The sequence below is a fragment of the Zea mays genome, chromosome 5, assembly GCF_902167145.1.
Source record: "Zea mays cultivar B73 chromosome 5, Zm-B73-REFERENCE-NAM-5.0, whole genome shotgun sequence".
Taxonomy (NCBI): domain Eukaryota; kingdom Viridiplantae; phylum Streptophyta; class Magnoliopsida; order Poales; family Poaceae; genus Zea; species Zea mays.
In genome coordinates, this window is record NC_050100.1 from 131,650,696 (window position 1) to 131,665,526 (window position 14,831).

The following is a 14,831-nucleotide window of genomic DNA, read 5'->3' on the forward strand; positions in this document are numbered from 1 at the left end:
TTATTAGCAATTACTAAGTATAAGTAAATACCAACCCAATTAAGTAGTAGAACAAAAGTAACAACCTCACCTGCGATGCAATGCATATGACAAATTGAATTTAAGTTCCATAAATTAATCATGTGAGGGTCCGAGCTGCTCATGACCGTGAGCACGGCTAGTATACCAGTTTTACACTCTGCAGAGGTTGCGCATCTTTACCCACAAGTCATGTTACCCATCTGCCAAGGGATCGCGACTTCCCATACACCTCTACCGAGGAGGCGAGGCAGGGTAACACTACGAGGCCTTTACAAAGTTCCACTAGCTTCAGAAAACCCGCTACAGTTTATAGGAAGCTCCAATGCAGGAATCCCTTGCAGGACCGCCATCGCAGCAAAATCCTCCCGAGGGCCTCCCTACACTGACCACTCCCCTACTGCCCTTGCCCCTTTCGGGTAAGGTAGTCCTCCACTAGCTTTCCTATTTAATCAGCCAAGGGCGTCCCATTATACCCTTGTGGTAGCACTGTTTTCCCGGGTGGTCGCTCCATGTTCTAATTAACATAATGATCTTTTCATGAACGATAAATAACAACGGATAACAAAAGTATAATCATGAGTAATGTATCTTCATACCCAAAACCACATAAAGCACTAGCAAGTACTACCCAAAAAGTTCAGTGGTAACAAGGTATGAAGATAATCAAACTAGGGTAACCTATTGGGTCCCATCAAAATTAACCTATGCAGATCATTATGATTAATCAGAACATGGCTGGGTAAAAAGAAGTGATCAAGGGCACAACTTGCCTGGGACTTGAGATTCCAGTTACCAGGGTGATTCTTCAGATCCTCGAAACCTCGCGCTAGTCGTAGCAATACAAACAGACATGGTATAGACAAAATTAACATCACACCATACATAAGTACATACTGCATGATAATAATCTACGCTTTGCTACGAGACTAACGGAACTTGAACGGATTAAATCGGAGTTAAAACGGAGGAGTTATGATTTTCTGAAGATTCTATGTGTTTTGTACAAGATTAAATGGGATATAAATTTTAATGTGATTCTCCTGTAAAAACAGTGGTACTAAAGGATGAACAATAATATTACAAAATTATATAAATTGGAATGAATTAATTTGGATATAATATGAATTTTCTATGAATTAAACAAGTTCTAACAATTATTTTCACATTAAAAATCATTTTCTAAATGATTTTCTCAGTTTTATTATCATCTGGACCGAGCTACTAAAATCAGAAAGTTTAGGGTTTACTGCGCAAGAATTCTGTGACTCAGCGCACAGCAGCTATGGACCGCGGGTTTATTTTTAATAAAGACAAGGGCTCTTTTGCAATTAGTACCGGCCGAAGGGGTATCGGGGTCTTACGATCGTCCGATTCCCATTCAACGGCCAGCCACACATCCTGGCCGAGCCGTGCCGCAGGCCAAATCCCCACCGCTCATCAGAAACCAACGGACAGGGGGGGTCGTCTTCCACCTCTCGGTCGCAACAGGGAGAAAGCAACCGAAGCACCGCCGGTGAGCTCGCCGTAGCTAGACGATTCGGCGTGCCCGTGCCCCCCCCCCCCAAATCCAACATGAATACAGAAATAGGGGGAGGAGATATTGGCAAACACAGTAGAAGGATGCCTACTGGCGGTGGTGCCGTGGGGGGGGGGACTTGCCTACCACTCAGCACAGATCCACGACGGCGAAACGGGTTCGGCCATAAGTCCACGGTGATTCTATGGTCTATTACCCAGACTAATCAAACCTAGACTAAGCGGCGGCCAACATGAATCCAGGGGAGACATCCATACCTTGAGTTGCGTGCCCAACATCCCAGGCCACGGGACGCCACAGCCCTGCGGCGGCAAAAGAGCGACGACGTGAAATTCGTACTACACCCAGGCGTCCCAGAGATGCTCCCAGCCTGGTTCCGCGAACTCGGCCCTGCTCAAATGTCCGAATCGACCGCGGCCGTCCCGCCGAAACCCGCTCCCGATGAACGCTCAAAATGCACCTTCGCGAATCCGCCCAATGGCCGACTGCAGTGGCGGAGGAATCCCGACGGCGGCGGTGGTCAACCTGAGCTCAGATCCCGCCGGTTCGAGCTCGTGATTTCTCCAACGTTGTCGGTGCCGTGAGGGGGTTTATACGGCCGGATAGGTGCGGTCACGGTGGCGTGCGCGGGCGCCATGCCGAAATCATCGGCGGATTTCCAGCCGAGCGCACCGTGGAAGTAGTTGAGAGGGGGAAAGAGTGGAGCTGACGGAGTCCGCACGCTAGATGAGCGCGAACCTAACCTACGGGTCCCACCTGGCGGCGATCACGCGGAGCTCCCAAGGACGCGGAGGCTGGCGGGGAAGTGTTTACCCAAGCTGGCACTAGAGAGCCCGCGAGGAAGACGGCGACTTCTGTTTCACCCGAGCGCGCGGATAGGAATGAGTCGACCTGACGCGGCGGTCCCACGCGGAAGTGGTTAACAGAGGAGGCACGTGACAGGGCGGCTGACGCGTGGGGTAGGGGTGTCGGTGCCTACCACAGTGCGCGTGGACGACCGTGATGGGCCGCGCAGCAGAATTTGGCAACTGGGCCGAAATGAACGAAATTAGCCCAAGCGCAGGTATGACCTTTCCTTTTTATATTTTTCTCTCTTTTTTTTCCTATTTGCTATCCAAATTCAAAATTGAATTCAAATCTGCAGTTGAGATTTTAAATTTAGGTTTTTAATTCACAACCAAAAACACTAGTATAAAAATTCTCCAATTTATTTATCTAAGTCTTGGTTCACATATGCAATACACAAATAATTTTGAATATGTGATCAAAGCTAAAAAGTTTAATTTAGAAGAATAAAAATATTCATTATATATCTTTTTGTGAAAGGTAAGGTTCAATATAAAGAATTACCTTAGGTTGGATATATTTCTTTACAAGTATTTTATTTATATAGTTTATTCAAAAAGTACCTCTAGTCTTATGATGATTATTTTCTCCCATCTTTTCTTAGAAAACATTATTATTTAGTTCCTGAGATGAATTTTCTCTAGATCCCAAAATAGGGTTTTAGGGTGTTATAAATCCTACCCCCCTTAACAGAAATCTCGTCCTCGAGATTTGTAAGGAAAGGGTGTATACTCATATTGTCTCAACGCATATGCACACGCAAAAATCCCAGCATGATGCATACTTTATTAGCAACACATGGGTCAATTAGACCTTATTATTCCCCCTAAAATAGTATCATACTAACCACTAAATAAAGTAACATTTAGATCTTACAAATAGTAGTACTTTATATATATGTTTATGTAGCTTGGTGGAGCTGGTGGTGGTGGAGGTAGTGGGTGATTAGGAGAGTATAGGTACCCAGCTACATATTATGTCAAATACAAGAGATGGATAGGTTAGGGCAAGAATAGCCTGGGGTAAGAAAGTTTACGGTGAGAAAGAACTTGTTGGGTGGTAATGCCTCTGAAGATCGAGTTTGACTTCTCTCCGAGGTTGATCTTGCCCTTTTCAAGTCTTAGTCTCATTGATTCGAGGTTAGTGTATTTTGTCGGAGTTGGGGGAATAGGATTAATATAGATGTGGGTAAGATAGACTACATGATGTAGATTAAAGTTTGTTTGATGTTAGGTGGGGATAGATAGATTATACCATTCATCATGACCCTATGGGTTGGGTTAACTCTTTTGCTCATTGTTGAGTTGGTCGGTTACTCTTAATTTAGTGCCGAGTGAATCACGTTAGAATAGATGGATAGGGTCTAATCCATGTTACAAGTATTAACTAATCTGTTTGAGTGGGTCACATTGGGTTAGTTCAGATTAGATGGAAACTAGAGTAGTTTAGCATAACTAGATTTGACTAAATAAGACCTAATTAATTTTGGATCAGTTTAGGTTGAATGGGGTCTAGGCATGACTAGATTAATCTAGATAAGATCTGCTTATTTTATTTTAGAATGGATCATGTTTGTTACCCTGTCATGAGATGAGCAAAGTGGTGGGGATAAGTATGCTTATTAGGATAGGGTGAGTCTCTAAAAATGAGATAGAATCTTTTGAGGTCAGTTAGATCGATTAGGATAAGATGAAAATTCTTTCGAGATGAGATGAGTCTATTAAGATAAGAAAGAATCTTTTAAGATTAGAGAGAATCTTTTAAAATAAAATGGATCTATCAAGATAAGAGAGAATCTTTTAAGATAAGATGGATCTATATAAAATAGGTATACTTTAATGGAGGATAATTTAAGTTGTTTATTTATCTCATGAATTTTATTTATTTATATCTATACGTATACGTAGATGTAATTGTGGACATTACTCCACAACTAATCACACTCAATCAAAGATCCAAATCAGACATGTATCATAAGAACAAACACTCAAGCGTATAGATAAAATAGTTTTGTTTTTGTTCCTAAGAGTAGGTTTCCTATTCCTAAAATCACTTTAGGCACAGGATTTCAAAGTGTGAAATCCACTTTTGTCTTTAGAAGTGAATAGGTAAGAATAATCAGAGTAAAGCGGAAATGGATGGGAAAAGATTAAGATAAGTTTACAAAAGAATCAGTGTAGCAAAGGCAAGGTTAATCAGAGTAGAACAGTAGAAGGTGAGACAAGATCAAGGAAAGTATGGAAAGAATTAGAGTAAGGTAAGTAGATAAGGGTTGTCCAGTTCTATCTAGGTTTCGTCCTACAGTCAACATTCCTCTGATACCACTTCTGTCACACCCGGATTTTAGGGGTCCAAAACCCGGGCGCGAACATAATCACCAGGTGTGCTGGGACCAAGTCTCACACATATGATGAATCATGGCACAGGATCGAATGTCACATCTTTACTATATAATAGGAGTTCTATACAAAATAAATAATTACATTATAAGGAGACAACGGTCCAGCAACCCAAAGTTGACTGGGAGACGACGACCTAGACCACTCACGAACTCATCACAGCATCCTCCACGCGCCTCATCCTGTGGTACCTGCTCTTGACCTGTGGGGGGGGGTGTGAGACAGCAAGAGTGAGCTCACATACGTTCATCGCTCAACAAGTTGTGGGGAATAATGTGAATGAACTCGCCAAAGGTGGGAGTTCATGTGAAGTGTAAGGCTTACCAAAAAGGATGGTTAGAGCTGAGCATTGCTTTTAAAGTTGGTCAAAATTTTATTAGCAATTACTAAGTATAAGTAAATACCAACCCAATTAAGTAGTAGAACAAAAGTAACAACCTCACCTGCGATGCAATGCATATGACAAATTGAATTTAAGTTCCATAAATTAATCATGTGAGGGTCCGAGCTGCTCATGACCGTGAGCACGGCTAGTATACCAGTTTTACACTCTGCAGAGGTTGCGCATCTTTACCCACAAGTCATGTTACCCATCTGCCAAGGGATCGCGACTTCCCATACACCTCTACCGAGGAGGCGAGGCAGGGTAACACTACGAGGCCTTTACAAAGTTCCACTAGCTTCAGAAAACCCGCTACAGTTTATAGGAAGCTCCAATGCAGGAATCCCTTGCAGGACCGCCATCGCAGCAAAATCCTCCCGAGGGCCTCCCTACACTGACCACTCCCCTACTGCCCTTGCCCCTTTCGGGTAAGGTAGTCCTCCACTAGCTTTCCTAATTAATCAGCCAAGGGCGTCCCATTATACCCTTGTGGTAGCACTGTTTTCCCGGGTGGTCGCTCCATGTTCCAATTAACATAATGATCTTATCATGAACGATAAATAACAACGGATAACAAAAGTATAATCATGAGTAATGTATCTTCATACCCAAAACCACATAAAGCACTAGTAAGTACTACCCAAAAAGTTCAGTGGTAACAAGGTATAAAGATAATCAAACTAGGGTAACCTATTGGGTCCCATCAAAATTAACCTATGCAGATCATTATGATTAATCAGAACATGGCTGGGTAAAAAGAAGTGATCAAGGGCACAACTTGCCTGGGACTTGAGATTCCAGTTACCAGGGTGATTCTTCAGATCCTCGAAACCTCGCGCTAGTCGTAGCAATACAAACAGACATGGTATAGACAAAATTAACATCACACCACACATAAGTACATACTGCATGATAATAATCTACGCTTTGCTACGAGACTAACGGAACTTGAACGGATTAAATCGGAGTTAAAACGGAGGAGTTATGATTTTCTGAAGATTCTATGTGTTTTGTACAAGATTAAATGGGATATAAATTTTAATGTGATTCTCCTGTAAAAACAGTGGTACTAAAGGATGAACAATAATATTACAAAATTATATAAATTGGAATGAATTAATTTGGATATAATATGAATTTTCTATGAATTAAACAAGTTCTAACAATTATTTTCACATTAAAAATCATTTTCTAAATGATTTTCCCAGTTTTATTATCATCTGGACCGAGCTACTAAAATCAGAAAGTTTAGGGTTTACTGCGCAAGAATTCTGTGACTCAGCGCACAGCAGCTATGGACCGCGGGTTTATTTTTAATAAAGACAAGGGCTCTTTTGCAATTAGTACCGGCCGAAGGGGTATCGGGGTCTTACGATCGTCCGATTCCCATCCAACGGCCAGCCACACATCCTGGCCGAGCCGTGCCGCAGGCCAAATCCCCACCGCTCATCAGAAACCAACGGACAGGGGGGGTCGTCTTCCACCTCTCGGTCGCAACAGGGAGAAAGCAACCGAAGCACCGCCGATGAGCTCGCCGTAGCTAGACGATTCGGCGTGCCCGTGCCCCCCCCCCCAAATCCAACATGAATACAGAAATAGGGGGAGGAGATATTGGCAAACACAGTAGAAGGATGCCTACTGGCGGTGGTGCCGTGGGGGGGACTTGCCTACCACTCAGCACAGATCCACGACGGCGAAACGGGTTCGGCCATAAGTCCACGGTGATTCTATGGTCTATTACCCAGACTAATCAAACCTAGACTAAGCGGCGGCCAACATGAATCCAGGGGAGACATCCATACCTTGAGTTGCGTGCCCAACATCCCAGGCCACGGGACGCCACAGCCCTGCGGCGGCAAAAGAGCGACGACGAGAAATTCGCACTGCACCCAGGCGTCCCGGAGATGCTCCCAGCCTAGTTCCGCGAACTCAGCCCTGCTCAAATGTCCGAATCGACCGCGGCCGTCCCGCCGAAACCCGCTCCCGATGAACGCTCAAAATGCACCTTCGCGAATCCGCCCAACGGCCGACTGCAGTGGCGGAGGAATCCCGACGGCGGCGGTGGTCAACCTGAGCTCAGATCCCGCCGGTTCGAGCTCGTGATTTCTCCAACGTTGCCGGTGCCGTGAGGGGGTTTATACGGCCGGATAGGTGCGGTCACGGTGGCGTGCGCGGGCGCCATGCCGAAATCATCGGCGGATTTCCAGCCGAGCGCACCGTGGAAGTAGTTGAGAGGGGGAAAGAGTGGAGCTGACGGAGTCCGCGTGCTAGATGAGCGCGAACCTAACCTACGGGTCCCACCTGGCGGCGATCACGCGGAGCTCCCAAGGACGCGGAGGCTGGCGGGGAAGTGTTTACCCAAGCTGGCACTAGAGAGCCCGCGAGGAAGACGGCGACTTCTGTTTCACCCGAGCGCGCGGATAGGAATGAGTCGACCTGACGCGGCGGTCCCACGCGGAAGTGGTTAACAGAGGAGGCACGTGACAGGGCGGCTGACGCGTGGGGTAGGGGTGTCGGTGCCTACCACAGTGCGCGTGGACGACCGTGATGGGCCGCGCAGCAGAATTTGGCAACTGGGCCGAAAGGAACGAAATTAGCCCAAGCGCAGGTATGACCTTTCCTTTTTATATTTTTCTCTCTTTTTTTTCCTATTTGCTATCCAAATTCAAAATTGAATTCAAATCTGCAGTTGAGATTTTAAATTTAGGTTTTTAATTCACAAACAAAAACACTAGTATAAAAATTCTCCAATTTATTTATCTAAGTCTTGGTTCACATATGCAATACACAAATAATTTTGAATATGTGATCAAAGCTAAAAAGTTTAATTTAGAAGAATAAAAATATTCATTATATATCTTTTTGTGAAAGGTAAGGTTCAATATAAAGAATTACCTTAGGTTGGATATATTTCTTTACAAGTATTTTATTTATATAGTTTATTCAAAAAGTACCTCTAGTCTTATGATGATTATTTTCTCCCATCTTTTCTTAGAAAACATTTTTATTTAATTCCTGAGATGAATTTTCTCTAGATCCCAAAATAGGGTTTTAGGGTGTTACATTTCCCGAAGGTGAAGAGTTCATCGTGAAGTCCCCTGGTGCACCGGACACTACCTGGTGGCACACCGGACAGTCCGGTGCGCCAGACCAGGGCACACTTCGATTAACCCTTGCTCTCTTTGTTGAACCCAATTCTTGGTCTTTTTATTGGCTAAGTGTGAACCTTTGGCACCTGTATAACTTATAAACTAGAGCAAACTAGTTAGTCCAATTATTTGTGTTGGGCAATTCAACCACCAAAATCAATTAGGAAATAGGTGTAAGCCTTATTCCCTTTCAATCTCCCCCTTTTTGGTGATTGATGCCAACACAAACCAAAGCAAGTATAGAAGTGCATAATTGAACTAGTTTGCATAAAGTAAGTGCAAAGGTTGCTTCGAATTAAGCCAATATAACTACTCATAAGATACGCATGGATTATTTCTTCATTTTTATCATTTTGGACCACGCTTGCACCACATGTTTTGTTTTTGCAAATTCTTTTGTAAATCCTTTTCAAGGTTCTTTTGCAAATAGTCAAAGGTAAATGAATAAGATTTTGCGAAGCATTTTCAAGATTTGAAATTTTCTCCCCTTGTTTCAAATTCTTTTCCTTTGACTAAACAAAACTCCCCCTTGATAAATTCTTCCTCTTAGTGTTCAAGAGGGTTTTAAGATATTGATTTTGAAAATACTACTCTCTTCCTCTTTTGAACACAAAGAGATACCAATTTGAAAATCATACTAATTGAAAAAACTCTTTCTAAAATTAGTACCAATTGAAAACCAAAATTTTGAAATTGGTGGTGGTGCGGTCCTTTTGCTTTGGGCTCATGCTCTCTCCCCCTTTGGCATAAATCGCCAAAAACGGAATCATTAGAGCCCTTTTAACTACTTTCTCCCCTTTGGCAAAATAAAACATATGAGTGAAGATTATACCAAAGACGGAGTCCTTTTGCTTTGTACTTAGGCTCTCTCCCCCAAAGATGGAGAGTTGCCCGGAGTGACGGCGAAGGATGAGTTACGGAGTGAAAGCCTTTGTCTTCGCTGAAGACTCCAATTCCCTTTCAATACACCTATGACTTGGTTTGAAATAGACTTGAAAACACATTAGTCATAGCATATGAAAGAGACAATCAAAGGTATATGAAAGAGCTTTGTGTGCAAATTAACAAAAGAAGTTCCTAGAATCAAGAATATTTAGCTCATCCCTAAGTTTGTTAAAGGTTTGTTCATCAAGTGGCTTGGTAAAGATATCGGCTAATTGATCTTTAGTATTAATGTATGAAATCTCGATATCTCTCTTTTGTTGGTGATCCCTTAAAAAGTGATACCGAATGGCTATGTGTTTAGTGCGGCTATGCTCAACGGGATTATCCGCCATGTGGAATCTCGATATCTCTCTTTTTTTTTCCTATTTGCTATCCAAATTCAAAATTGAATTCAAATCTGCAGTTGAGATTTTAAATTTAGGTTTTTAATTCACAAACAAAAACACTAGTATAAAAATTCTCCAATTTATTTATCTAAGTCTTGGTTCACATATGCAATACACAAATAATTTTGAATATGTGATCAAAGCTAAAAAGTTTAATTTAGAAGAATAAAAATATTCATTATATATCTTTTTGTGAAAGGTAAGGTTCAATATAAAGAATTACCTTAGGTTGGATATATTTCTTTACAAGTATTTTATTTATATAGTTTATTCAAAAAGTACCTCTAGTCTTATGATGATTATTTTCTCCCATCTTTTCTTAGAAAACATTTTTATTTAATTCCTGAGATGAATTTTCTCTAGATCCCAAAATAGGGTTTTAGGGTGTTACATTTCCCGAAGGTGAAGAGTTCATCGTGAAGTCCCCTGGTGCACCGGACACTACCTGGTGGCACACCGGACAGTCCGGTGCGCCAGACCAGGGCACACTTCGATTAACCCTTGCTCTCTTTGTTGAACCCAATTCTTGGTCTTTTTATTGGCTAAGTGTGAACCTTTGGCACCTGTATAACTTATAAACTAGAGCAAACTAGTTAGTCCAATTATTTGTGTTGGGCAATTCAACCACCAAAATCAATTAGGAAATAGGTGTAAGCCTTATTCCCTTTCAATCTCCCCCTTTTTGGTGATTGATGCCAACACAAACCAAAGCAAGTATAGAAGTGCATAATTGAACTAGTTTGCATAAAGTAAGTGCAAAGGTTGCTTCGAATTAAGCCAATATAACTACTCATAAGATACGCATGGATTATTTCTTCATTTTTATCATTTTGGACCACGCTTGCACCACATGTTTTGTTTTTGCAAATTCTTTTGTAAATCCTTTTCAAGGTTCTTTTGCAAATAGTCAAAGGTAAATGAATAAGATTTTGCGAAGCATTTTCAAGATTTGAAATTTTCTCCCCTTGTTTCAAATTCTTTTCCTTTGACTAAACAAAACTCCCCCTTGATAAATTCTTCCTCTTAGTGTTCAAGAGGGTTTTAAGATATTGATTTTGAAAATACTACTCTCTTCCTCTTTTGAACACAAAGAGATACCAATTTGAAAATCATACTAATTGAAAAAACTCTTTCTAAAATTAGTACCAATTGAAAACCAAAATTTTGAAATTGGTGGTGGTGCGGTCCTTTTGCTTTGGGCTCATGCTCTCTCCCCCTTTGGCATAAATCGCCAAAAACGGAATCATTAGAGCCCTTTTAACTACTTTCTCCCCTTTGGCAAAATAAAACATATGAGTGAAGATTATACCAAAGACGGAGTCCTTTTGCTTTGTACTTAGGCTCTCTCCCCCAAAGATGGAGAGTTGCCCGGAGTGACGGCGAAGGATGAGTTACGGAGTGAAAGCCTTTGTCTTCGCTGAAGACTCCAATTCCCTTTCAATACACCTATGATTTGGTTTGAAATAGACTTGAAAACACATTAGTCATAGCATATGAAAGAGACAATCAAAGGTATATGAAAGAGCTTTGTGTGCAAATTAACAAAAGAAGTTCCTAGAATCAAGAATATTTAGCTCATCCCTAAGTTTGTTAAAGGTTTGTTCATCAAGTGGCTTGGTAAAGATATCGGCTAATTGATCTTTAGTATTAATGTATGAAATCTCGATATCTCTCTTTTGTTGGTGATCCCTTAAAAAGTGATACCGAATGGCTATGTGTTTAGTGCGGCTATGCTCAACGGGATTATCCGCCATGCGGATTGCACTCTCATTATCACATAGAAGAGGAACTTTGGTTAATTTGTAACCATAGTCCCTAAGGGTTTGCCTCATCTAAAGTAGTTGCGCGCAACAATGGCCTGCGGCAATGTACTCGGCTTCAGCGGTAGAAAGAGCGACGAAATTTTGCTTCTTTGAAGCCCAAGACACCAAGGACCTTCCCAAGAACTGGCAAGTCCCCGATGTGCTCTTTCTATTGATTTTACACCCCGCCCAATCGGCATCCGAATAACCAATTAAATCAAAAGTGGATCCCCTAGGATACCAAAGCCCAAACTTAGGAGTATAAACTAAATATCTCAAGATTCGTTTTACGATCGTAAGGTGAGCTTCCTTAGGGTCGGCTTGGAATCTTGCACACATGCATACGGAAAGCATAATATCCGGTCGAGATGCACATAAATAGAGTAAAGAGCCTATCATCGACCGGTATACCTTTTGATCCATGGATTTACCTCCCTCGTCGAGGTCGAGATGCCCATTTGTTCCCATGGATGTCTTGATGGGTTTGGCATCCTTCATCCCAAACTTGCTTAGAATATCTTGAGTATACTTCGTTTGGCTAATGAAAGTGCCTTCTTGGAGTTACTTCACTTGAAATCCCAAGAAGTACTTCAACTCCCCCATCATAGACATCTCGAATTTTTGTGTCATGATCCTACTAAACTCTTCACATGTAGATTCGTTAGTAGACCCAAATTTAATATCATCAACATAAATTTGGCATACAAACAAATCATTTTCAAGTGTTTTGGTAAAGAGTGTAGGATCGTCCTTTCCAACTTTGAAGCCATTAGTGATAAGGAAATCTCTAAGGCATTCATACCATGCTCTTGGGGCTTGCTTGAGCCCATAAAGCGCCTTAGAGAGTTTATACACATGGTCAGGATACTCACTATCTTCAAAGCCGGGAGGTTGCTCAACATAGACCTCTTCCTTGATCGGTCCATTGAGGAAGGCACTTTTCACGTCCATTTGATAAAGCTTGAAGCCATGGTAAGTAGCATAGGCTAATAATATACGAATTGACTCAAGCCTAGCTACGGGTGCATAGGTTTCACCGAAATCCAAACCTTCGACTTGGGAGTATCCTTTGGCCACAAGTCGAGCTTTGTTCCTTGTCACCACACCATGTTCGTCTTGCTTGTTGCGGAAAACCCATTTGGTTCCTACAACATTTTGATTAGGACGTGGAACTAAATGCCATACCTCATTCCTCGTGAAATTGTTGAGCTCCTCTTGCATCGCCACCACCCAATCTGAATCTTGAAGTGCTTCCTCTACCCGGTGTGGCTCAATAGAGGAAACAAAAGAGTAATGCTCACAAAAATGTGCAACACGAGATCTAGTGGTTACCCCCTTATGAATGTCGCCGAGGATGGTGTCGACGGGGTGATCTCGTTGGATTGCTTGGTGGACTCTTGGGTGTGGTGGTCTTGGTTCTTCATCCTCCTTGTCTTGATCATTTGCATCTCCCCCTTGATCATTGCCGTCATCTTGAGGTGGCTCATTTGCTTGATCTTCTCCTTCATCAACTTGAGCCTCATCCTCATTTTGAGTTGGTGGAGATGCTTGCGTGGAGGAGGATGGTTGATCTTGTGCATTTGGAGGCTCTTCGGATTCCTTAGGACACGCATCCCCAATGGACATGTTCCTTAGTGCGATGCACGGAGCCTCTTCATCACCTATCTCATCAAGATCAACTTGCTCTACTTGAGAGCCGTTAGTCTCATCAAACACAACGTCACAAGAAACTTCAACTAGTCCCGAGGACTTGTTAAAGACTCTATATGCCCTTGTGTTTGAATCATATCCTAGTAAAAAGCCTTCTACAGTCTTAGGAGCAAATTTAGATTTTCTACCTCTTTTAACAAGTATAAAGCATTTGCTACCAAAGACTCTAAAATATGAAATATTGGGCTTTTTACCGGTAAGGAGTTCATATGATGTCTTCTTGAGGATTCGGTGTAGATATAACCGGTTGATGGCGTAGCAAGCGGTGTTGACTGCCTCGGCCCAAAACCGATCCGAAGTCTTGTACTCATCAAGCATGGTTCTTGCCATGTCCAATAGAGTTCTATTCTTCCTTTCCACTACACCATTTTGTTGTGGCGTGTAGGGAGAAGAGAACTCATGCTTGATGCCCTCCTCCTCAAGGAAGCCTTCAATTTGAGAGTTCTTGAACTCCGTCCCGTTGTCGCTTCTAATTTTCTTGATCCTTAAACCGAACTCATTTTGAGCCCATCTTAAGAATCCCTTTAAGGTCTCTTGGGTATGAGATTTTTCCTGCAAAAAGAATACCCAAGTGAAGCGAGAATAATCATCCACAATAACTAGACAGTACTTACTCCCGCCGATGCTTATGTAAGCTATCGGGCCGAATAGATCCATGTGTAGGAGCTCCAGTGGCCTGTCAGTTGTCATGATGTTCTTGTGTGGATGATGGGCACCAAATTGCTTCCCTGCTTGACACGCGCTACAAATCCTGTCTTTCTCAAAATGAACATTTGTTAGTCCTAAAATGTGCTCTCCCTTTAGAAGCTTATGAAGATTCTTCATCCCAACATGTGCTAGTCGGCGATGCCAGAGCCAGCCCATGTTAGTCTTAGCAATTAAGCAAGTGTCGAGTTCAGCTCTATCAAAATCTACCAAGTATAGCTGACCCTCTAACACTCCCTTAAATGCTATTGAATCATCACTTCTTCTAAAGACAGTGACACCTACATCAGTAAAAAGACAGTTGTAGCCCATTTGACATAATTGAGAAACTGAAAGCAAATTGTAATCTAAAGAATCTACAAGAAAAACATTGGAAATAGAATGGTCAGGAGATATAGCAATTTTACCCAATCCTTTGACCAAACCTTGGTTTCCATCCCCGAATGTGATCGCTCGTTGGGGATCTTGGTTTTTCTCGTAGGAGGAGAACATTTTCTTCTCCCTTGTCATGTGGTTTGTGCACCCGCTGTCGATTATCCAACTTGAGCCCCCGGATGCATAAACCTACAAAACATGTTTAGTTCTTGACTTTAGGTACCCAAATGGTTTTGGGTCCTTTGGCATTAGATACAAGAAATTTGGGTACCCAAACACAAGTCTTTGACCCCTTGTGTTTGCCCCCAACATATTTGGCAACTACCTTGCCGGATTTGTTAGTTAAAACATAAGATGCATCAAAAGTTTTAAATGAAATGTCATGATCATTTGATGCACTAGGAGTTTTCTTCTTAGGCAACTTAGCATGGGTTGGTTGCCTAGAACTAGATGTCTCACCCTTATACATAAAAGCATGGTTAGGGCCGGAGTGAGACTTCCTAGAATGAATTCTCCTAATTTTACTCTCAGGATAGCCGACAGGGCACAAAATGTAACCCTCGTTATCCTGAGC